Genomic DNA, 14,018 nt, shown 5'->3' with positions numbered 1-14,018 from the left:
TGGAATATGGAAGCCCAATTAGTCTTTTGAACTAGAACGTTAGTAATACACCAGCAATATTTTTTCCCAATTGTTTAAAGTACCTGAACCACACCAATTGGGAATTATAAGCGTGATAATACCTGACAACTCGACAATTTGCAGTGTGAAATAATCTTCAAATTGGGAATTATGGGTCTTTTTAATTTCATGGAACTTAATTTCACAAATCCATCAACATATTCTTTTACATGTGTTTTTAGTGAAATGTTCAATTTCAGTGCTCATTTTATTAGTCCAATAGCATATAAGAAGGTGCCTTTTACGTGTACTTTAAAAAGAAGAAAACACATGACTGTTCACATACACCTGGGAGTAAAATTCTAAGTAAAAGGCCACTTAACATGAACAACTACCAGCTAACACAACTAGTTTGCCCGTACTGTGAAGATGCCCAAAACTCCACATTTTCACAGTAACTAATCCCATGGCACCGGTTTTTCCAAGTAATTTGCAAACATTAATTTGGTTTCATATGTTCAGTTGAGGAAAAATAAATGTTTCAGTTTAAAAATAACCAAACTCCCACAAACACAAATCAAATCACAGGGCTTGTTTTGTGTCATCCTTGTGAAGGGGCTGTGGCCCCCTCAGTATGTGAAAAAATGAGTCGCAAACTTTTCAAAATTGTGAACAAATGAGTCACAAACTGTTCAAAATTGTCAAAAAATGAGACGCAAACTTTTCAAAATTATGAACAAATGAGTCATGAATTGTTCAAAATTGTCAAAAAATGAGTCGCAAACTTTTTACAATTGTGAAAATTTGAGTCACAAACTTTTTTAAATTGTGAACATTTGAGTCGTCAAATTATCAAATTTGTGGTAAAAAACAGCCATTACGTAAGAAAGAAAAAAAGCTCTAAATGTTCATGTCCCTTCCAGACAAAAAAACGTGCTGACTGACACAAAAAATTGGGTCCCCATCAATCAGATATATGTTGACATAACATTTTGGAGTTTTCAAAAAATTACTTTTTTCTGGACACGTAAATTCATGGATTTCTGATTCTGGTGTTATGTGTTTGAATTGAATTCATGCATCAGTAAACCCACAAATTCAACGACAATTAATGTCCCACAAATAATAACGATTTTACAGTTTATAAAGTGTTTGCAATGCTTTATTTAATTTTATTTCTACTATACATCAATAGCTTCTCTACATACGTTTTTATTTTGCATTTTTTCTTATTTCTTTATTTAAATAAATTAAGATTTCACAATCTAATAAGACTATGTTTACTAGCTTGACTACCCACTTACAGTAAGTAATAACAATCTCATACATTCCTAAGATAAGTATCGTTCAACAATTGTTTTTAGTTTGCATGTACATGTACATCATTGTCTCATATTTGTTCTTATCAGAATTTATAAATAACCCTCTACAACAGATTTGAAGCAGACTTAACTTAAGCCCTGTTCTGGTAAAACTAGGCTTAATGCATGTGTATAGTGTTGTCCCAAATTAGCCCGTGCAGTCCTCACAGGCTTACCTGAGACGACGCTTTCCATCAAGACTTGATTTTTGTTTACAAGAAATCCCTTTAAACGAAAATTTCCTAAAAGCGTAAACTATCATACTTGATTAGTCTGTGTGCACACTGCTTAGGCTTACCAGTGGATTGCACTAACAATGCATTAAGCCCCATTTTCCAAAAACAATGCTCACATTATATCACCTTGTACAACTCTGTAACAGATTGTAGACTGTCTTGCTCTGAGAAAACAGGGCTAAATAAATGTTGCCCTAAGTGTCTCCCTAGATTAGCATGTGCAGCCACACAGGCTTATCATGGAATTTCTGCATAGATGGAATTTTGATTTAGAAAAAACTTCATTTAAATTAAAAACTCCATAAAAGGGGAATGTGTTGTCTGTGCGAACTGCACAGGCTAATCTGGGACAACACTTTACACACATGCATTAAGTCCTGTTTTCCCATGCAACCTTACATTGTTGCCATTGCATGCATGAAAACTAACTCTAAAGCTTTTATTACACTGTTCTGGGAATGAGGCCGGGGTCCTTCTTATTGAGAACAAATGCATTCCATGGAATCATATTTATAAGCTTTATTAAATATCTCACAACTTAATAAAAACTCAAGGCCTTGTGAGGATGACAGAAATTCTCTGGGTGTTGTGTAACTGAGGTTCCTGTATGATAAGTTGGAAAGCATCGAGCTGAAGAAGGGTTTGAGTTATTGATCCTCAAGTAAAACAAGTCCTGCTGTAAACATGATATACACAATAAAAGACGCCATTTAATGTTTTGTTAAATCATATCATTCTTGTCAATTTCATCTTTAACATTCTTAATACACAGGTTACACTGTAAACCATTATTATTTGAGGAACATTATTTTGGTTTATTTTAAGGGTTCACTGATCCAAAAATGTATCACACACAGAAAAGTAACTGACACAAATTCATCAATTATTTTTCTGCACTGAGAAATCCACAAAGTTAACTTATATGTCCGTAAAAGTCTCTTTGACCACGAAATTTCGGATGAATATGTATATGAGTTTACACTATACAAACAAGTAAAGAGGATATTTTATCTTAAGTAAATTCATACTTTTCTTTTCCACCTCATCTTTTTTGCATTCTGAATACATTGGGAATACATAAGCAGGTCTTTTCCTGGCGTATTTATGAGTATGTGAAACGGACCCATACGCAAAGCGTTTTTCTTTCTTTAACAAGGGCTGTTTGTAAAACATGCATGCCCCAAATATGGGCTGTCAGTTGTAGTGGCAGCCATGGTGTTAATACGGTTTTTGTCACTGTGACCTTGACCTTTGACCTAGTGACCTAAAAATCAATAGGGATCATCTGCCAGTCATGATCAAGGTATCTATGAAGTTTGATGATCCTAGGCCTAGGTGTATTCTTGAGACATCATTCGGAAACAATTTTACTGTGTCGAGTTACCGTGACCTTTGACCTAGTGACCTGAAAATCAGAAGGGGTCATCTGCGAGTCATGATCAATGTACCTATGAAGTTTCATGATCCTAGGAGTAAGCAGTCTAGAGTTATCATCTGGAAACCATTTTACTGTGTCCAAGTCACCGTGACCTTGACCTTTAACCTAGTGACCTGACTGTTTCGGTCACTGTGACCTTGACCTTTGACCTAGTGACCTGAAAATTAATAGGGGTCATCTGCCAGTCATGAGCAATATACCTATGAAGTTTCATGATCCTAGGTCTAATTATTCTTGAGTTAACATCAGGAAACCATTTAACTGTTTTCGAGTCACTGTGACCTTGACCTTTCAACTAGTGACCTGAAAATTTAAAGGAGTCATCTGCCAGTCATGATCATTGTTCCTATGAAGTTTCATAATCTTAGGCGTAAGCATGCTTGAGTGATCATCCGGAAACCATTTTACTATTTCGAGTCACTGTGACCTTGACCTTTGACCTAGTGACCTGAAAATCAATAGGGGTCATCTGCCAGTCATGATCATTGTTCCTATGAAGTTTCATGATCTTAGGCGTAAGCATTCTTGAGTTATCATCCGGAAATCATTTTACCATTTTGAGTCACTGTGACCTTGACCTTTTACCTAGTGACCTGAAAATCAATAGGGGTCATCTGCCAGTCATGATCAATGTACCTATGAAGTTTCGTGATCCTAGACCTTAGCGTTCTTTAATTATCATCAGGACACTATCTGGTGGACGGACAGAAGGACCGACAGACTGACAGGCCGACATGTGCAAAACAATAAACCCCCTCTTCTTCAAAAGGGGGGCATAATAAGTGCCTTATGATTAATATGTCTCAATTATATTTCAATAAGATCTAAAAAAAAGTATATTACTAGCATAATATGATTTTATTCTTTTAATTTTAAGTATTAGAAATAGTTATATTAAATTTGTTTTTCTGATATCAATGGACTTTTCGCACGAAAAAAATAAATATCCCAAAATTGCATTTTTTCCCAAATTGGCCATGAAAAGGCCTGATAATTAAAACGTCTTTGTTACCTTCTGTGTATTCAGGTCATCCTTGTCCACCACATCCTCAGCATCCTTGTCCTGACTCAGCAGCGACTGTAGCAGCAAAATAGCGTGATGTTTTTCTTGTATGTATATTTAGGACTCACACAAATTTATATAAATGTAATGAAAATCAATAACAGCATAAAATATGGCAAATTAATAAATCTCACATCAAGTGTTACCTTTCTGTAAACATTGCGTAAAATATCAATATATACTCCTCCAAAGATTACTTAAACAATATTTTATTAAAAAAATTCATCCATATACATTTCTTACATGGCATGGTGTTTATAGAAATAAAAGTCTAAAAATAGCCTCAGTTGCTATTATAATGCTATGCTAATATAACTTCAAATGTATGACAATACACCTTTAAATCAAAGACTACACAACTTTAAACGAGAGACTAAACAACTTTAAATGTGAGACAATACAACGTTTAAAAATGTGCCACTATACAACTTAACATGAATGACTGTACAACTCAAAATGTTAGACTATACAATGTTAAATGTGAGACTTCTAAAAACATTTAATCTGAGGCTATACACCATTAAATTTGACACTGTACAACTTCAAATGTATGACTATACTCCTTTAAATGTGAGACAATACAACTTGAAACGAGAGTCTAAAAAACTTTAAATGTGAGACCTCGGTAAGTAGTGATATTGAATCAATACTTTATGATTTCTACATTAAATGGCCTCCTTTTGTAGGACAGACCTTCTAGTTACTGGTATTATCATCAGGATATAAAGCAATTTTGCAAACATCCAGGCTCTGATTTAAATAATAATAATATCAAATTATATGTGAAATAAACATACACATTTTTTTATCAAAACCAACTTCTCTAAAAGTGTAATACAAATTAGTGAAATAAGTAAATTAAGCCATTTGTTTTTCAAAAATACTTTAAATGTGATAAAACTAGGGGCTAGCTCTGTGCAGAGTCTATTATAACCATTTTTGAAATTGGGTCATACAAGCCTGTTGGATTGGGAAAAACCTGGATATTTTGACTAAAATTGGAATATTGGGGTTTATTTTTTGCTTACAAATACTTAAAAATCAAAAAATCAGTATCATCAAATTGTATGTATTAATTTAACTAAAGTTAAATCTATAGAGCTGAATCAGGAAATACACTCAATGTTGCAACCTATTAAACACAATTTTTGTTGGAAAACCTTCAATTGAGAATCACAGCCAGCTATTATGGAAAAAATATAGATGTTTGGAGATTAGGGATGTGGCTGAATTATTGGCCCCAAATTTAACCAAATAACATCTGACACTCAAGAAGCTGAGACGACATGCTTACCTTGCTGATATTAATAAGGCCAGAGTTTGAGTTCTGACTAACTCGATTGAGAGGCGATGTGTGTACTGGACCACAGAACACAACTGCTGTCATTTTTCAAAGCCATCTCTATCCTCGATTCAATACTAGACCCTTTAGGCTCGGAGTGCCAAGTGCTGGTAACAAAGCTAGACATGTTCACATTTTGCACCTTGTTTACAATATTGGGCGCAATTTGCGTCCAAGGCATGCCCCATTGATGTATTGTGCTCTGGGTGTTCACAGCCAAGTCATTACTGCCTTTCTTCATCAGCAACAGCGTCAAAAGCTTCATGTTCCCTTTAGATGCCTGAGAGGACAAACCAAGACGGTCCGTAACGCTACTACTGTCCTAGCTATCAACAGCACAAGTATCTACTTTGGAAAGCCTACACTTCTGCATTAATCACTTCAATTGTCCCTTGATTTTTTGCCCTGTTCCTCGCTAAATTTGTGTTTGTCCCATAATGAATGGAACAAGTTATTCAACTTCTTATTCCTCGTGATATTCGCAGTGATGTCCAACAGCAAGAACTGACTGTTGATTGAGCATTACCATAACTACTGATATAACTCCTTGTGTCTATAACACTCTTCCCACTCGGACACTCAAGCTAAACAAAACTACTCAGGCTCGACAGTGGATAACTTGACGTGGACATTGCGGTTGATGAGAACAGTGCAAGAAAACTGGATGTGTTCAGAATTTGAGGCTGAAGGTCTTGGGGGAGAAGATATGGATCAGGGTAGGGGAAGGGTTGTCCTGGACTGGGGCTCATGCATGCCAGACTGGTGCTGTTGTTGGGCCAACACAATATCAATGCTGGTGCTCTCCTGAAAAACAACAACAGCACAGTGGATAATATGAACTTGTAATAAATGTTTATATTACAATATATTGCAAACTATGCTTCTTGGTTCGCTGTGCAGGTTTTCAATAGCAAAACTTCATTCCCATGAAATTCTTATCTGGCGTTTCATTGGTCCATAGTCCTTTATAGCCTAAACATTGATACAACTAAATCATTTCGTATTAAAACATTAAAAGTGTTGGCAAATGCTATACTAACCTGTAAATTAATAATTATTTTTTTCCCTTAACTTGAAGAGATGTAATTTCATAAGCCAATATGCCACTCATCAATATCTGAAAGTGTCGTCCCAGATTAGCATGGTAAGTCAACATAAGCAGGGAGGACACTTTTTGACTAGACTGGATTTTCATAAAGAGGATATTTCTGTTCAACCAACATACCTTTAAGAGAAAAATGGTGTCAATGATTAGCCTGTGTGAACTGCAAAGGCTAATCTGGTTCAACAATGCATTAAGCTCCATTTTCCAACAGCACAGCTTATTTATCTTTTTTGCCAGTTTTTTCCATTTAGAAAAATTGATACTCATCTTGTTAAAAATGTCATATATTTCAATTGTTCTAATGTTTTTAATCACTTTACTTTTACTTTGCTTTCACATTTGTTTTATTGTTAATATATGTTTCAATCAATAATGTCTTCCCAAAGTTGAAAAAAACATTTTTTCTACTATTCCTTTACAAATCTTTCATTGTTTAAATCTGTTTTAATTCAAACTGGACAACAGTTCCAAAGTAAAGCAACATGTAACAAATGTTGAAAGACATAATAAAAAACAACAACAAGAGATGTGTTCGTCCGAAAAACAATGCCCCCTATTGCGCCGCTTTGAAAAAAATAATTATTTGTTTGACCTTTGACCTTGAAGGATGACCTTGACCTTGAACTTCCACCACTCAAAATGTGCAGCTTCATGAGATACACATGCATGCCAAATATCAAGTTACTATCTTCAATATTGAAAAAGTTATGGCCAATGTTAAAGTTTTCGGACGGACAGACGCCATATATTTGACATTTTACCTTGAAGGATGACCTTGACCTTCACCTTTCACCACTCAAAATGTTCCGCTCCATGACATACACATGCATGCCAAATATCAAGTTGCAATCTGCAATAGTGAAAAAGTAATGGCCAATGTTAAAGTTTTTGGACGGACGCCATATATTAGACATTTGACCTTGAAGGATGACCTTGACCTTCACCTTTTATCACTCAAAATGTGCAGCTCAGTGTGCTGCACATGCATGCCAAATATCAAGTTGCTTTCTTCAATATTGAAAAGGTTATGGCCATTAAAGTTTTCGGACGAACGGACAGACTGACTGACATACCCACATACACAAATACTGACATACTGACACACTGACGGACAGTTCAACTGCTATATGCCACCCTGCATAAAAACATTTGGACCAAGTTTCATAAATATTGAGCCACACATGTGGCCTCTAAATTGTTACATGTAACAGTGATTTCATATGATTTAAACATATGTGATCCTGTAACAACAAGGCTTGTTGAAGAATTCATGTGACCCAGGTGTGAAATTGTCTAGATATTGTCTAGGACCAATCAGACCAAGTTTAATCAATATTTTATCAAACATCAGGCTTCTAGCTTAGTTACAAGCTTAACATAGGGTGATCACAATTGCTTTTAGAATCGTGTGCTCAAGTCAGCTTAAGCAGATCTGTAAATGTGTTGCAGCACATATCACTTTTGAGTCTTTTTGGGTCAATGGCCATATGGGAAATTCCTGATACACTCAATAAAACGCGACTTACACCACTTAACTATCATGTGCTTTTGTTAACTATTAAAACTAGAGCTTTGTCAAAGAAGTGACCCCCACATGCGGCATTGAATTGACACAGAATATTTTGCATGTTTTCTTCACAAAAAATAGCAGACACCATGCTAAATGTTTAAAACGCACTTAGTGACCCCGTGACCTAGTTTTTGACCCGGCATGGCCTATGTTCAAACTTGGCCTAGACATCATTTAGATTCAACTTCTGACCAAGTTTGGTGAAGCTCGGATAAAAACTACTTGAATTAAAGAGCGGACACCATGCTCAATGTTTAAACGCACTCAGTGACCCCGTGACCTTGTTTTTGACCCGGCATGATACATATTCAAACTTGAACTAGACATTGTCTAAATACAACATCTGACCAAGTTTGGTGATGATCGGATGAAAACCACTTGAATTAGAGAGCGGACACTGAATACGGACCGACCAACAGACTGACCGACAGACAAGCTCAATCCTTTATACCCCCTAAACTTCGTTTGTGGGGTATAATTATAATCACATAATTTATAGGTTATAATTGGTCATTAAAGTTGATAAACTGATATACAATACATAATAAAGAAAAAAATCATGTTATGCAAAGCTACAAACATCACTGGCCCCACTTTTGTATCAATGGTAGTTTTAGAACCATAATTACAATTGATGTAGAACCTGTTTTTGAAAATAGTTTAAGAGCCAGATATGTTGGTACCTGCTGATAAATGGCTCGTTTGTTGTTGTTGTTTTTAGTTTTAATATATTTCTAGATGTTCAATTTAAAATGCAAATTTGAGGGTTAAGCTTGACACTTTCGCATTTTCTTCACTTTTCTATATACTACATGTATACAAAAGTTTGTCGCTGAACTTTTAAACTGAAATACGATTAACTTGTCAATTAATGGAAGAGCAGAAACCACAGTTGGCATTTGGTTTAACCTATTTATTAAAGTATGATTGCATCTAAAGTCTTAGGCTATTAAGAGTGGGTCTCTTGAAAGCTTTGCCACAGTGACTCCTTTTGCAATGGCAAGGCCACTTACCTATTGTGATGTAGGGGCAAAGTTGTAGTTGGGGATATTTCTCTCTGGGCCTGAACTTGTGAGTATAAGACTCTGTGAACAGATAAAATGGTCTTAGCGCCTCCCGGAAATGTGTGCCTGTAAACCAAATAATTCAATGAATTCTCAAATTGCATCTGCTATATTGAAAGTCAATGAAGTTGGTTTGATTAAATAAATGCTCAAATATTGCCTTCTATATATGTACTCTTTATACAAACATTGTTTATCCCTCTGGAGCTAATTAAGTTATGTGCAAAAGCAAAAAAAGTGGAACGGATATAAGGAGGAGGAAATGAAGGATGGAGGTTACTGGTAATTAAAGACGATGACAAATCTTTACACCCCCCCTGCACCATTTCATAACGTAGTGACTTAAAAATCCCTATATACTGCAAAGATATCAAGGCTATTGGCGGCTATTATGCATATTTACGAGTGCATAGTAATGTTATTTAAATTTTTTAAGTTAGTAGCATGGAGTTTAATCAAAACGTGAAATTAGGAGTACACATCTGCACATTATACACAGTAAATTACAGCCCAAATATACCTTGTGGATGAGATAATCTCGGCCCTTAGGCAGGAAAGTTTGAAACCCCAGGTTTAGACTGGCTGCACCCTGCGCTAAGGATTTGTTGAGCATTTGCCCCGAGGTCCTGCGCCAAGAGCCAACTACCCCCTATGCACAGGAAGTGTCTCTGGGCGTCTGGGACCAGCTGACCAGAGAGCCTGTTGTTAAGCTGGGTACCAATCAAGGTTTGCATCAAGTCCTGACAACAATAAATTGATATTTAGGATATTGCAATTGATTGTTCACCAATAACAACTCAGAATAGCGTTGTATAAATGTTTAACGCTCATCATCTTGAAATTGAAAGTTAGGGGTTTTAAACCTCAAGGAATATATGGTAAAGTACAGTTTGTAGCAAGGTGTAATACTTATTTTTTTAAATAAAAAACAGGCCTTACTTGAGCAATTTAGAATGTGAGACTGTACACCTTTAATTATGCGATATACAACTTTAAATGTGATAATAAACAACTTTAAATGTAAGACTACATAATTTTAAATGTGATACTAAGCAACTGAAAATGTGAAACAATACAGCTTTAAATGTGACACTATACAACTTAAAGTGTGAGACTGCACACCTTTAAATGTGACAGTTTATGACTTATATGTGAGACTAAACAACTTTAAATGTGAGACAATTAATACAACTGTATGACATATAATAAGAAACAATAGATGTGAGTTGAATACTGTAAGTGTATGAGTACTAGATCATACACGTTTTATCTATGGATCAGACCATAGGCGCTCGATGTCAATGACAATGTTTTATTTATTTATTTGTTTTTTAGTTACCCGTTGTTTATTATAATGCATACACATACTAAATTAATAAAAATCTTCTGACAAAACGTCTTCTTAAAAAAAAGATAGTTCGACTATGTACATAGATATTGACAAGGTAAATCACTCACCATTTTCTAAAGCAACGGAAGTGTGTCATTAATAATTAAATCGCTGTCACCCCGCTTGCTTATTGAAATGCGCGCGCAGGCCGAGAACCTCGCTCTTTCTCTATCTACTTTCAGTTTCAACAGAAACATCCAAAGACGATGTGATAAATCATTGTAACTATAGTTTCACACAATTAATGGGGGCAATCAACAAAAGATATTGTAAATTGCATACACATGAATCATTCCTTACCAATTGTTTAACTTGATTTCGTCTGCCATGGTGATTTCCAGAAAAAAAATTAGCACGTCAAAAATCAAATCTGGCGCCCATAGTGTTTAGTGGCTGTTATTGTGTATAAAGAGCGAGGTTCCCGGCCTGCGCGCGCATTTCAATGAGCAAGCGGGATGACAGCGATTTAATTATGCATAATGACGCACCTTCGATGCTTTAGAAAATGGGGAGTGATTTACCTTGTCAATAACTGTACATACATAGTCGAACTATCTTTTTTTTTTAACGTTTTGTCGGAAGATTTTTTATTAATTTAGTATGTGTATGCATTATAATAAACAACGGGTAACTAAAAAATAAATAAATAAATAAATTTAAAATAAAACATTGTCATTGACATCGAGCGCCTATGGATCAAACAGAAATACAGATGAACGTCTATATTGAATTCAGTCTATGACACTCTATCTTGCAACCAGGGGTTGTAATAATTTAAGTAGTAATTATTGCCTATTCTGGTTAAAACTATTCACTGAAAGTGATTTTGAATTGATACTTCTAGCAACTGGTGCTGAAATTGTGTGCATAAGGATATGAAAGCAATATAGTGCTATTGTTTTGAAAACATCCGGGCTCTAATTTGGGTAATAATCATATCCAATTATATGTGAAATAAATAATTTATGTAACTCCAACTTCAAAATAGTAATGAAACTCAGTGAAATAAGCAAATTAAACAAGTTATTCTTATCAAAGACTCTAAAATGTGCAAGAACTAGGGGCCAGCTCTACGCAGAGTTTATTTTAAACATTTTTGGATTGGGACAATTCGGAAAAAATCATGCTGTTTTGAATTAAATTGGACAAATGGTTGTTGTTTTTGCTAAAAAAAATTAAACATTGAGAATAAGTGCTATCTAAATTAATTGCACTAAGGTTCAAGTTATAGAGCTGAATAAGGAAATGAACTCAATGTTGCAACCTATTAAAACATTTTTTGGGGGCAAACCTTGATTTGAAAATTTTAGCTAGCAATTATGGGAAAATAGAGACTTTTTGAGTCTAGGAGTGGGACTGAATTTTGGCTCCAATTTCGACAAAATAAATAACACTGTAAGGTCTCACCTGAGGCTCAAGGAGCTGAGCTGATATTGCTAAGGGCTGAGTTTGGGTTCTGATTAACGTCGGGTTGAGAGTAGAAGGGCATACTGGACCACACAACACAACTGCCTTCTCTAGCCTCGATTCAATACGAGGCCTATGGGCTCGGAGTGGGAAGTGCTCGTAACACAGCTAGACATATTCACATTTTGCACCTTGTTTATAATCTTGAGCGGAATTTGCGTCTGAGGCATGCCCCAAGGATGTATTGTCCTCTGGGTGTTCACAGCCAAGTCATTACTGCCTTTCTTCGTCAGCAAAAGTGTCAGAAGCTTTTTCTCTTTGGACAGTTTACACGCCTGAGAGGACAAACCGAGGCGTCCGTAACGCTATAACTGTCAAAACTATCAACAGCAGAAGTATCTACTTTGGAAAGCCTACACTTCTAAATTAATCGCTTCAATTGTTCCTTGATTTTTTGCCCTATTTCTTGCTGAATTTCTGTTGATCCCATAACGAATAGAACAAGTTATTCAACTTTTTATTCTGTGATATTCTTTGTGATGTCCAACAGCAAGAACACTGGCTGTTAGTGTTACCATTTCTACTACTTATATTTAACAAAACTAGGGCTCACTCAGGCTTGAGTAAGGAAAACTGGACCAGGACATTGCGGTTGTTGAGAACAGCCTGTGAAAACTTGAAGAGCTGAGAATTTCCTGGAGAAGAGAATTGTTCAGCGATGCTGATCCTTTGAGGCTGCAGGTCAAAAGTGAGGAGTTAGGGGTCAGGGGAGGGGAAGGGTCGTCCTTGACTGGATCTCCTGCATGCTGGACTGGTACTGTTGCTGGGCCAACTCGATACCAATGCTGGTGCTCTCCTGAAAACAGCACAGTGGGTGATATGAACGTGTAACAAATGTTTATATTACAATCTACTACAAACTATGCCTCTTGATTAGATGTGAAAGTTTTCAACAGCAAAAATTCCTTCTCATGAATGCCTAATCTGGTATTTCATTGGTTCCTTGTCCTGAATAGCATGAACATTTATACAATTAAACCATTTCATATTAAAACATTAAAAGTGTTGGCTATTGCTATACTAACCTGTAAATTCATAGTTATAGCTTATCTTCACTTTCAGAGATGTAATTTCATAAGCCAATATGCAGCTCGTCAATATAAGCAAGTGTCGTCCCAGATTAGCATGTCCACATAAGCTAATCAGGGAAAAAACTTTCTGACCAGACTGAATTTTCATAAAGATGATTCTTTTTTCAACCCAAAAAATATCTTTAAAGAGGAAAATGTTGTAGCCTGTGCATTCTGCACAGGCTTATCTGGGACAACAATTAAAGCACATGCATGAAGCCCCATTTTCCACAGCATGGCCTATTTATCTATTAAGCCATTTTTTCAAGCATAACAAGACCAAAGAATGGCAAATTATCTTGTTAAAAATTTAATATTGTTTGAGTGTACCCATTCTTTTAATCACTTTACTTTTACAAAGCATTCAAATATGTTTTACTGTTAATATATGTTTCAATAAATGGAGGGCAAAAACTAAATAAAAATGTCTTCCCAAAGTTGCAAAAAGACACATACATTTTTTACCATGCCTTGAAATGTCTTTGATTGTTAAAATCTGTTTAAATTCACAATAGAAAACATATCCAAAGTAAATCAATATCTAACAAATGAAATGTTTAGTTTCAGTGCTCATTTCATTATTCCACTAGCATATAAGGAAGCGCCTATTATGGTGTACTTTATAAAGAAGGAAAGACAATCTGTTCAGTATTCACATACACCTGGGAGTAAAATTATGTTACAGGCCACTTGCCCTTAATTACTTCTAGCTGATAACACTACTTTGCTCTTACTTTGATGACGCCCACAAATCCAAACTTTTACAGTAACCAATACCAAGACATGAATTTTTTTCTAAGTAAATTGAAAACATTAACTTTGTTTCATATGTTTAGGGAAAATAAAAGTTTCAGTAAAAATATTACCCAAACGCCCTCAGACACAAATCATATACATGTAGCAGGGCTTGGT

At 35.5% G+C, this 14,018-nt stretch overlaps 1 protein-coding gene across 5 annotated transcripts in view; it reads right to left on the bottom strand.

The window, feature by feature from the left end:
• The window catches only part of LOC127876684 (uncharacterized), a 203,952-nt gene that overhangs the window by 2,076 nt on the left and 187,858 nt on the right, over nt 1–14,018 (bottom strand). For 2 of the 5 annotated variants that reach the window (XR_008048029.1, XR_008048030.1), the window contains 5 exons: nt 11,977–12,832; nt 9,700–9,919; nt 9,129–9,245; nt 5,393–6,244; nt 4,048–4,113 (listed from right to left, as the gene is read on the bottom strand). The gene's annotated coding sequence lies outside the window, so the exon portion shown is untranslated. The remainder of the gene's footprint in view (nt 1–4,047; nt 4,114–5,392; nt 6,245–9,128; nt 9,246–9,699; nt 9,920–11,976; nt 12,833–14,018) is intronic. The other 3 variants (XM_052422088.1, XM_052422078.1, XR_008048031.1) reach the window with 2 other exon arrangements.

This window comes from Dreissena polymorpha, chromosome 1, assembly GCF_020536995.1.
Source record: "Dreissena polymorpha isolate Duluth1 chromosome 1, UMN_Dpol_1.0, whole genome shotgun sequence".
Classification (NCBI taxonomy): Eukaryota; Metazoa; Mollusca; class Bivalvia; order Myida; family Dreissenidae; genus Dreissena; species Dreissena polymorpha.
Note: the sequence above shows the minus strand (reverse complement) of the source record. Positions and strands in the feature narration are given on the sequence as shown.